Source organism: Erigeron canadensis, chromosome 1 (genome assembly GCF_010389155.1).
Source record: "Erigeron canadensis isolate Cc75 chromosome 1, C_canadensis_v1, whole genome shotgun sequence".
Taxonomy (NCBI): domain Eukaryota; kingdom Viridiplantae; phylum Streptophyta; class Magnoliopsida; order Asterales; family Asteraceae; genus Erigeron; species Erigeron canadensis.
Window position 1 is genome coordinate 57,626,114 of NC_057761.1, and position 11,257 is coordinate 57,637,370.

At 34.8% G+C, this 11,257-nt stretch overlaps 1 long non-coding RNA gene and 1 pseudogene across 1 annotated transcript; one reads left to right on the plus strand and one right to left on the minus strand.

Annotated features, from left to right (window-relative positions):
• Positions 1-1,723: 1,723 nt before the first annotated feature.
• LOC122600863 lies at positions 1,724-9,588 on the minus strand. The gene is made up of 12 exons (XR_006324103.1): positions 9,423-9,588; positions 7,852-7,961; positions 7,594-7,662; positions 6,743-6,871; positions 6,473-6,635; positions 5,372-5,516; positions 5,125-5,293; positions 4,393-4,450; positions 4,144-4,279; positions 3,288-3,541; positions 3,079-3,183; positions 1,724-2,805 (listed from the first exon to the last, which is right to left on the minus strand). It is a non-coding gene; the product is annotated as an uncharacterized LOC122600863 (long non-coding RNA).
• Positions 9,589-10,272: 684 nt separating this feature from the next.
• LOC122600853 lies at positions 10,273-10,801 on the plus strand (annotated as a pseudogene).
• Positions 10,802-11,257: the final 456 nt, after the last annotated feature.

The window sequence follows — 11,257 nt, forward strand, 5'->3', positions numbered from 1 at the left end:
AGCAATTTGTTATGAATAATGCTAGGAGAGCTTCACGGATCATCGGATAAATAAGTAACTATTATGGTCTGTAATTTTAAAATTATGATCTTATTATGTATATATAAAATGTTTATATATTTGAATTCGGCTAAAGTTAGAGGCATATTTTTCTTTGCTCGACCAGGATGTTAAAATTTTCAAGGCCACCACTAGTTCAACACCTAAGCTTAGGTATCTAACAGCCTTATATTTCTATCGTCCATATATTTAATAGATGTGTGTTGTTAAAAAAAGTAAATAAACTAAACCACCATGTCTAGCATCATTTTTGTCTTATGTGGCCTACACATTCATCCAGTCATTCGCCATTTCCAATCTTCATCAAACCCATTTTTTTTCTTTTCTTCTTCTTTCATCATTCTTCTTCACAAACAATCAATGATAGATATCCTCCATGTCACTACCTACCTCAATACACTCTTCACAAACAACCTGCACGTCATCCCATCCCACAAACATCCTTGATGTTGCTAACTAGTATCCTATCTATAATGGATTGATGATTTATAAATTAAGATGTTCGAGACTTATTATTTTACTAAAAAGAAGTATCACGGACATTGTTATCAGTTTTAGAAGGTTGATCACAACTCAAATCACAAATGATTTATAGGATATAAATTTGTTTCTAATAAACACCCAAAAAACAATGTTTTTAATAATGTATGTTCATTATCTTTGAATTTTATAGCACCTAAGTTAGAGGAAGCTTCTCAAATTAGGATGTACTCACTGTATATCTTCAAATCAAGTATAATATCTTAGGGTAATTAATTTAACACCCGTATGTGTCAGGAATCGAACCCCTAACTCTCTAGAAAAAAACTATAAAGTAGAAAACTCCCTGACTGGTCTATCACTCCAATGGCAGCAGCAGCCCATCTGGGTTATTGCAAAGAATCTAATACTCGCTGATTTGCATCTTTGAGAATGTACATTAATATGATTGATTTCACTTACAATGATGACTTATATGGTCACAACTATATTTACATGGTTTCATCATAGTTACTATTTACTATAATCGATTTCAAACGATTTATATTATTGGTAAAGTCCATGTAAAGCAACGGAGGAAATAGAACTCATATTATATGATGCTGATTCACTAATATGACTTTTACATAGACATAAAAGCAGGACCCCTTTTAGGGTGAATATATGGTATTGCGAGTGTTGACCATTACAGTTCCTACCCATCCCAATCAGGCCCATTTCAAACTATATATTCAAAGGCCGGTTCAAAGTCTAACCGACCGATTTGTCCGTGTTGATGCTTAGCTCTTTCTTGCTACTTACCCTGGCAAGCAGGACTGTAGGAGGATAAATGCATTGACATATGAATAGCCCCCAAGCTGGGACCAAACATGTTTAGTAAAATTGGAGAGCCGGGTATGATAGCAACCTTATGAAAATAAACATCCGCTAAGCAACTAAGTAATGTGCTTAATCCATAAGAAACCATGATGTACAACTTATGATTTTTATTAAAGATATCAAGTTTAGGTTAGTGAAAACACACATGAAAAGAAGTCTTGGTCTAGGTATACATAAACATGTAAACAAACAAATATCTATAAATTAAAATTACCAAATACATTATTCATTAAAAAGAATATGATAGTAACGATATAGTTAATGAGCAGCGAACTGCTTGTGTTTTTGCAGGCTAGATTATCTATTGTGATTGAATGTTAACTTCAACCCCGCTTTATACATCATGCAAATATATGTTTATAAATGAAGGCTCAAGTGATTGGAAGTGTATCCAATCATAGCCCGGTATGTAAAATATGTATCCAGCTCTAAATATCGCTAATGTGTGTATCTAACTTCTATACGTAATAGGTATTGTATGAAGCTGGTACTATTTTTTGTTGAGGCGCCCAACTCATATGGATACCACATGGGATGGAAGCGGAATTTACACAAGCAGACATAATAAGATTATACTAAACTCAATACAAATACAACAAAACAAAATTTCTTACACATATTAACAGTGTTGTGTTTGTCAGGCATAACAATGTCGATGTTCTGATTGCCTTTACTGTTCATATAACCGACTGCTTCATATAAGACTTTAGCTTCTTCAAATTTCTTGTTCTCAACTTCAAGTGACTGATCTGGGGAGTCAAGTGTGGATGTGATGGACAACTCGGTCCCACACTCTAAGCCACCGTTCTGAAATTCCTTTTAACTAAGGGAAGCCAAGTATTCATCTGCTTCAGTTCAACTTTGCCACCAGCTTTACGTCATTATCCTAATCAGAATAACTGACCAGTTTCAAAGGGTCGGAAGAAACGACATCTGTAGGCGGACCTGCCTCATCATCTTAACTAAAAGAACCAACTGATCTATGGATGAATCGGTTTCATTATCTTAATTAGAAGAATTGGGTGACTCCAACTGGTTGATCTTAGAAGTCAATTCCTCAAACCTTGACCGGGCAGCAATAAATGCTGGATTGCTCGCTTTCAGTAAGTGGGTTCAATTTCTAATACCTGATTCTTAATAATTGGTCTGGATTAAGTTTCTAATACCTAATTCTCAATAATTGGTTTGAGTTCGGTTTCTTCACACAAAAGCTCCATAAAACTTTCCAATGATGCTGGTCGCCTGGTTGTACTCTGTGTGGTAAAAGAAACAACTTGCAATGTGATACTTCATGCCCTTTTCCAACCCAAATGTTCTTCATCACGAAGCACCCACATGAGCCAGCTATGGAAATAGATGGATGAGTAGATTCAACAGTAAAGCAACCTGCATAGGGTGGTAAAAGAACAATGCATCAACTAACCAAATTAAAATAGCTATTAAGTTGAATCACGGGTAAACTACAAAATGTAAGAGCCTAAAACGGGAACAGGTCAAATGGGTTGAATGAAGTGGCTATGGTCAACCTACCTCGTCTCTAACCACCAACCCGCCCATTTTGCCACCTATATATTCGATACCATTCGGGCTAAAGATGTATATTAAAAGAGTTCAACCAGTTTATCACAAATATATGACAAAAGCTATTAAGGCGACAACCTTGTCCCTGAAGTTATCAGAGTTTCCATGGACATCTTTAAACCCCCGAATAATATCTTGCAATGATGTCAGGACAAAGAAATATTGTTGCTTTAGCCATAGTTCCTTTCCATGAAAATGCAGAAAAGAAATTTTCAAAATGTGCCCACATTTAAGCAAGTCATGAAGGTGTCATACACATGTACATATGAATATGTAAGAGCGATCACCGGGATACTAGACATTGCTTATTATCTCCGCCTTTTGTCTGTTACAATAGCATTGATATAATCTCCAGTATTATAAGACACTCCTCCAATTATCAACCCAACCTGACATCATCCGTACCAAAACTACCTACAATCATATTCACAATAAATGAAAGGTGATGATCATGGAAAGTTCCTTTGCTGCTGCCTTCCCAGCCACTGCTCCAATCCTGTCTCGTATTTCTGAAGCAACATTTGTAATGTCATAGTTGTCACTAAACAAACATATATAAACTTTTATAAGTCACTAAACATTGGATCAATTCGGAAAAAAAAAAAAAGAGAAGTAACTAACTACTTAATGAAATATAGCAGCTTATGAAGAAGCATTAAAACTCGTCTGACCATTGTAGATGTCTAAATTAGAGAAGAATTAGCAAAAAAATATATTTAAGTGACCATTGTAGATGCCATGCTCCACAATTTTGACACGGTTTTTCGGTTATACAAAAATGACTCAAATAGTCATAAAATTTTTAATAAGTAAGCCGGTAGAGATTAGAGTACTAATTACATAACTTGGCCTTCTTTCTGATTTCATAAATACTTGATATTATTATTAGCAAGTGGGCTTGCGTTGAACTCTAAAGTAGTAGTCACTTACCGACTCTAGAGACGTACAGGAGGCATTTGGATATATCTTCCAATGTATTGTTAATACATCTTCATTGACAACAACCATTTCCTTGGGATATAGAACACCGAATAAACCCATTTCTTACTAACTAAGAGGCCATACACCTTCAACATCCATCATCTTAAAGAAATCTATCCAACTAACACATATTACTTGAAGAGTATTGAATTTAAATCTTACCTCGAGTTACTTCCACGCACTTCACCTAACATTCTATCCAGCCATCATGCACCTTTAGTGTCTACACATAGACCATCAGAATGGTTTATTGAAGTAACCATGTTAGTGAAGTAACCAGTCAAGAGCGACTGCCCACCTGCAATAACCATTTTGAAATATTACGTTCAATATTAGCAATTGTAGAAGAAACTATTACTAACAAAAATGCTATATACCTTCAACACCCATCAACTTGAATTTAAATTTTACCTCGAGTATTGTGCAGAGCATTGTGCATTCCGGCTGTATGATTGAGTACATTATAAACCTGGAGGGTATAAAAAGGAAAGAAGTTAATATGAAATATGGATAATTTGATATAGGTATAAGTAAACGTTACTCTGCTGAAATATTAGACCAGATGTATGATTCAGCTCATGTGACCCTTTATTTTCAACTGTTAAATTTCAATAGACCAAATATCACACAACAAAATACCAACTACAAATACTTTCAAAAAACACAGATATCTCAAAAATATTGACACAAACAGAATCAGTCACCTATTTCCCTGAACTGAAGTGTACAATCTGGTTGTGAGACACCATCAAGACAAGCTTTGCTGAGTCTACATTGAATAAGCGATCATGCTTAACCCAAAAATAGAAATCTTTTCCAAAGGTGTTGTAAAGTACTGTATTAACCATTTGATGGAAATTAGAAAACCTAGTGTTCTAATAATGATTAGAGTTGGAAAAATGAGTTTTTTGGGTAGATCAACTAACAGCTTGAAACTGGTCATCTTTTAGCACAGGGCTACACGTTGAATGGGGCAGAACAGGTCTAAAGCGTAAGGTGTTAATATGAAAACAATTCAAATGGTAAGCATTATAAAACACGTACCAACATATGTTATCATCAAAGATTATAGGCAGAAAATAGTTTCAAATAGAACAGAAGGCACCAAGTGTTGTGTCTCAGACATTATGTAAAAATAAGTACCTTTCTCACGGAATTGGATCTGCAATATTATCTATACTTTTATGGTAAGCCTCACAAGTTCACATTTTCCCATCGTCCTGTACCAATAAGCTGTCAAGGCACGACTCCCACAAACAGGGTCCAAAAAGAGAGAAGCAAAGAGAAGGTCGAAGTTTTCTACCACACCAAACTGCATTATAACGAAATAAATCCCATTATTAATACATGAACAGCTTGCGATAAATGTTTATAATTCATGTACACTAACCTAAACTTTAGCACTATATTATGGCAGAAGAAGCGACTATAAAAGTCAAAATCTGACCCATTAGAAGTGATTTAATTATTAACCCTTTAAGCATATTAATTTGCCGCTCAAAGTCCACAACTTCTTTTACTAACGGAAATACCACCTGCATAAAAGAAGACACAAAAAACATAACTTCAAAAACAATCCTTTATTTCCAAATAAGCAAAAATACAATGCAAACAAATATGCCATCACGTGCAGCCTTCTTTACATCAACAACGAAAATTGCCGCCAAGGGTGGGGTGGGACTTACAATCAAAGAACCACTCTATGTCAGAATCTATATTGCATAAATGGACTCACATTTTGCACACAAACATTTTCCTAAATATATCGCCATAATTTATATCAGATTTTCATGGTTAATAAGTTTTTTATCCTATTTAGAAATAAGCGGAGTTGACTTTAACTCAAATTCTAGCACTTGGATGCCGATATGTGTGATGACAAAATGGATGATACGGGTAGCAAAATGAATGGGTCATATGGGTTCAGCTTTAAATGTGTAAACTTTCTGGAGTGGTATAAAAGGAGTTCGGTTATGTTTGAATTGACACCACTTTTGCAATTTTGCCTACCCATTTTTACATCACATAATTTATACAATAAGGGAGTTTTAGAATCTCTGTTTAATCAAATTTGAGTGTGTGATTTTCCGTTTTTAAGTGGCAAATCTCACTCTGAAATTGCATATTCAAAGACCTCATAATAGAAAGATTACAAAATACTATTGTTGAAAGTTAGAAGAATGTAATCACTTGGTTATGTCAAAAGGTAAATTTAACCAACCCGACCTCCTTTTTTTTAACTATAGTTTTCTATCTCATCGCTTAATATATAACCAATAAATTACAGCTCAAATTGACCAATTTATACATAAATTTGTACGCTTGCTGCAATAAAAGTTTACAGCTAAAGTCACCTGCACATCTTGATACTTTGCATTCGTTACTTTATGTCAAAACTTTTTAAAAAATTGCAAAATTTTGAATTCTTTGTTAAGTGTTACCCATAAGTACAATGCAAGGAAGGGGATGTAAAAGGGAGTGACAAATGTACCTGATGGGGAGATTTTTTGCTACCAGGACAACAATTTTGATCAATTGCAGTTGAGTTGTTAACATTTGTCACGATAGCATATTGTATAACTCCATCAATGGACCCATTACTAAGTTGCTAGGTTTTTGCATCCACACTTTAATCCTTAAACCATTGTGAGTACCTGTGAAATTCACCCTATTAAGTGTCATGTTTTGAACACGTCAAATTTCCAATACTACAGATAAACGTTACATTTTGTTTATCTATCTGTTTATAAATGTAACTTACCACGAACATGTTTAGAAAGCTTGTTGCTTACAACAGTCAACAAATGGCACGTGTCATCAGCAACTCAGCAAGTTATCTTGCTGTTCTCAAAGTCATGTACATCACAAATATGAATATCTTATTTCCCAGCTGCAAAAAAAAAAAAAGGAAAAGGAACCCATATACGATAGTACATTTTTTGTTGTTGCTTAATACCTTTTTGAGGAAGATTCAAGATTCCACTTCATCAACTTTATGTCGATAAGTGGTCCATTGCCGACACATATTTTATACTTTTTAGGCATCATGGACAATTTTCGTAGTTTATGGCTGAAGTTATGTAGGTAACAATAAGGTACATGGAGCAGAGGTTCCCATCAATCTACATAGTAATTGATAAGACCAAAGGTAGCAATATGGGCAGATTTAGTAATTGTTCAAACAGATTATATTTTACATGTGTCGGCTTAGGTTATATTGTCCATAAACACTTCTAGCAAGAATATTAAACCTCTTGTATAAAAACTACATCTTTAAATAATAGTCAAATTACCTGGATAAAATGGTCGAGGAGGTTTAAGTAATGTTTTTTCTTTTTTTTTTCAAAATAGGCCATAGCCTCTCGTTTTATTAATCCACAAAGAACATTACAACTCGTTTAAAAACATCTAACTGGTAAGATATTCCCAAGCATCAATACATACTACTATTCCTTTACCATCACTATCCTATCAATATATCTAAACAATCATGTCATCTACAAAATGACCTTTAGAGAACAATAGTTATTACATCTATCAGTTTCAAATCCGCTACAAAATGATGACATGTAGTATTAAATTAAACTAACTTTCAAGAATAATGGAACCAACCTTTTTTAATAGCAAGACAAAATTCGAGCAAAACTCCCCACCATCTTCATTACCAGCATGAAATTGCAACTAAAAGAAAAAAAAAAATCCATTTATAAACCTTAAAACATATTTTATCATAAAAAAAATGAAAAATATCAAAAGCAAAATCGAATCAACATAATTTAAGCAAACAATGATTATGTACTGAAACAACGTATTTATTACTACATGGGCATTTCTAAAACAATAAGTTTGTATGCTAAACTCAAGGAGTACCTCGGTGTGAAGATCATCTAATAGAAACACTTGAGAATGTTATCACAGCCATGATTATTGTGATGATGAAGGGATTACCAGACTCTGCAGTTCCCAAGTTGCACAGACAACTGCTAGAAAATGAAACTTAGTATAATTAGAATATGAACCTCATATGATGGAAGGATGTGGTTTATTAATGGAAACTTGGTTCTGACCGACTAAAAGTATAAAATGACCTCGTATGATAGTAAGCTGCAAGGAAACAACACAGATAAAATAGACTATTTGCACATATACACACGAGCCATGGTCAAGAAAAACCACACAAACTGTTATAAAAAAGATTTACTCTTCAAGTAAGTGTCAAAGAGATTTCCTATAACGCCTTTAATTGTATCATCAATTGGAAGGATGTGTACTCACTTCGCATCCATAAAGTGAGTGCATTGATGAACAGAGACAACGTCGCCAAGCCTAATCCTTAAGTTAACCCTCACAACCTTATTCATCCTGATCTTACACTCCTCATAAGTATCAACAGCAAGAGCAATTATAAGTAGAATCTTTTTTTTACCCTCTATATGGAAAAACACACTACTTAGTTTTAAAAATTGTGAATCATTGATTGATAAACTATGTAGGCATCTACCTTTAGTAAGTATTGATCACGTTTTAATGATAAAGTTCCATAAGTAATGATATTTCCTCTTTGAACTCGATATAATTTGTGTTGATAAAGCTTCACAAATAAACAACCGGGCTGATGATGAATCGGCAATACACCTGTTTCTCCAATGTCCCTTTGCTGATGAACTACGGACTTTCATAATGGTTTGGTGTAAACTCCCACAAATCATACCCACTCAGGTCAGAGACCTTTTTGAAGTTCATAAGCATCCCCAAATCAGCCCCGGGAAAGCCAAATACATCAACGTAATCATTCTCGCCTATATATGGATAATTTGGAAGACCCGGAATGATTCTATCTTCTCATCAAAGGACCCCTCAATCAGATATGCAAAGAAAGATCTTAAGTCCATTAGCTTCCTTTGGGTATCTACCAGACAAAACCGACCCAAATTTGATTGGAGTCAATGGTGTAGCTTCAATATCTAGTTTTCAGGTTTGTTTTTCTTTCTCAACTTCCCTGTTGTAATTGTATCTCACTAGCACCTTGCTAGGTTCTTCATCAATAATATATGGAATGTTCAAAAAAAAAAAGACAACCCGGCTTCTCAGGGACTGAAAATACCACCTGGTTGCCAAGACTGTAATCTTATGTTTTCATAAACATATAACAATATTTCCTCTTCCAAACAGAAGCATCATAAAAGAGTGATGTTTATAAATAACAGATTATGCGGACCATGGAGATTGTGTATATATACATACTAAAATCCAACACTAAACTAATGACGTGAAGTGCACCAGGCCAAATGCAACAAATAATTGGTTAAGAAATTATATCAAACACTTGGTGTTCATTTAGTTTATGGAGTTGGTAAACATTTAACAAAGAACAGGAAAGTGTAATCAGCAGACATCTCAATTAGAATAATTATCAAAAATAATAATAGTAAATTAAATACCTTTGGATCATCGTTCTTGTCACTCAAATCCAAACCGCCGAACTGAATTCATGGAGACAGAATGAGTGAGGGAGAGCGATATAGAGAAAAAGGCAACCGCCATACGGTTTAAATAGCATAATTAATTGGGCCTCCACACTCTCTTTCACCCTCAACTACAAATCAAGCAACCGCAATCCAAAACTTTTTAAGGATGCCACGTCAGATTTCATATGAATCCTTAAACATGCCACATAGGCAAATTAACTAACCACTTTATTCATGCTTATATCTATTCTATTCTATACTTATATCTCTACTATATTATAAACTCTGTTTACATTTTAAGTTTCAAAAATTTACTTTTTCAAAATGCTCATATTTTAATTTTATATTTACCTAACATCCTTTCTCTCTCCTCAAATCTCAACTAATCATTTGTTTTATCTCTCCTCCATAAATCATTTATTCCTCCAATTCATTCAAAATCTTTTATATCAAAAACCGTATATCGATAAATTATAAAAGTTATATGGGTGTTCTTAAAATTTCATGCTCTTTCATTAGAAATGTCATTCGATAAACTTTCGACGAATTTTTAAATCTGAGGGTGGAGCCCGTACGGCTAAGGCATTTGGCTATCACACTCTATGACCTATCATCCCATATCTCACCGCCCCAACCCTGAGTACTTGCTCTCGTTATCTTAGATAGATAGATGGACAGCTGTCAGGCCTTAATTAAGAATAGGCCGGTTATTGTTTTCTTGGGGAACAAGTATTATATATACCCAAATCCGTTTTCCTATATAACATAACACCTACACACATTTTTCTGTAAACCCTAAACGTAACAACTTCCTCAAATTAACATGCCGCCGAAATTCGACCCATCTCAAGTCGTCGAGGTTTACGTCCGGGTAACCGGAGGTGAAGTCGGCGCGGCGTCATCACTGGCCCCCAAAATCAGACCACTCGGTCTGTCCCCCAGAAAGATCGGAGAAGACATTGCGAAAGAAACTGCCAAGGACTGGAAGGGGCTGCGTGTGACGGTGAAGCTGACTGTGCAGAACCGTCAGGCGACAGTGTCAGTGGTGTCGTCAGCGGCGGCGCTGGTGATCAAAGCGTTGAAGGACCCAGAAAGGGATAGGAAAAGGTGAAGAACATTAAACACAGTGGGAATATAAGCCTGGATGCCGTCATTGAGATTGCTAAGGTGATGAGGACGAGATCAATGGCGAAGGAACTGGAAGCGACAGTGAAGGAGATATTGGGGACATGTGTGAGCGTTGGATGCACCGTTGATGGAAAAGACCCCAAGGATCTTCAAGAAGAGATTGTTAATGGTGATGTTGAAATCCCTCTTGATTGAATTTGAGGTTGCTTTTATCATTATCTAATCTTTCTGTTTATCTGTTTTTATTTTTATTTTTAAATGATTATGATATATGTATGTATATCATACATGTATCTGTTTTTAAGACATTTTGGTAAACTGCTACTATGTTTTAGTTAATTGAGTTTCAATTAATAATAATGCTTTTTATATATTTATTGTGTGATATTTGTTTCGGATTTTGATTACTACTAGAAAACTGGGCTTTACCGACGGAAAAAAAGCCGTTGCTATTACCGACCGACTACCGACGGATTTACCGTCGCAACGTTATTTAAAGACTACGAGTCAAATTACGACAGATTTACCGACGGATTTACGACGGATAAAATCTGTGGGTAATCTGTCGGAAACATACAAACTTTACCGACGGATTAGCGACAAATTATTTACATACTATTTCATATTTTTAAATTTTAATAAAATTATATGTATACCGACGGATTACCGACGGATTAAAT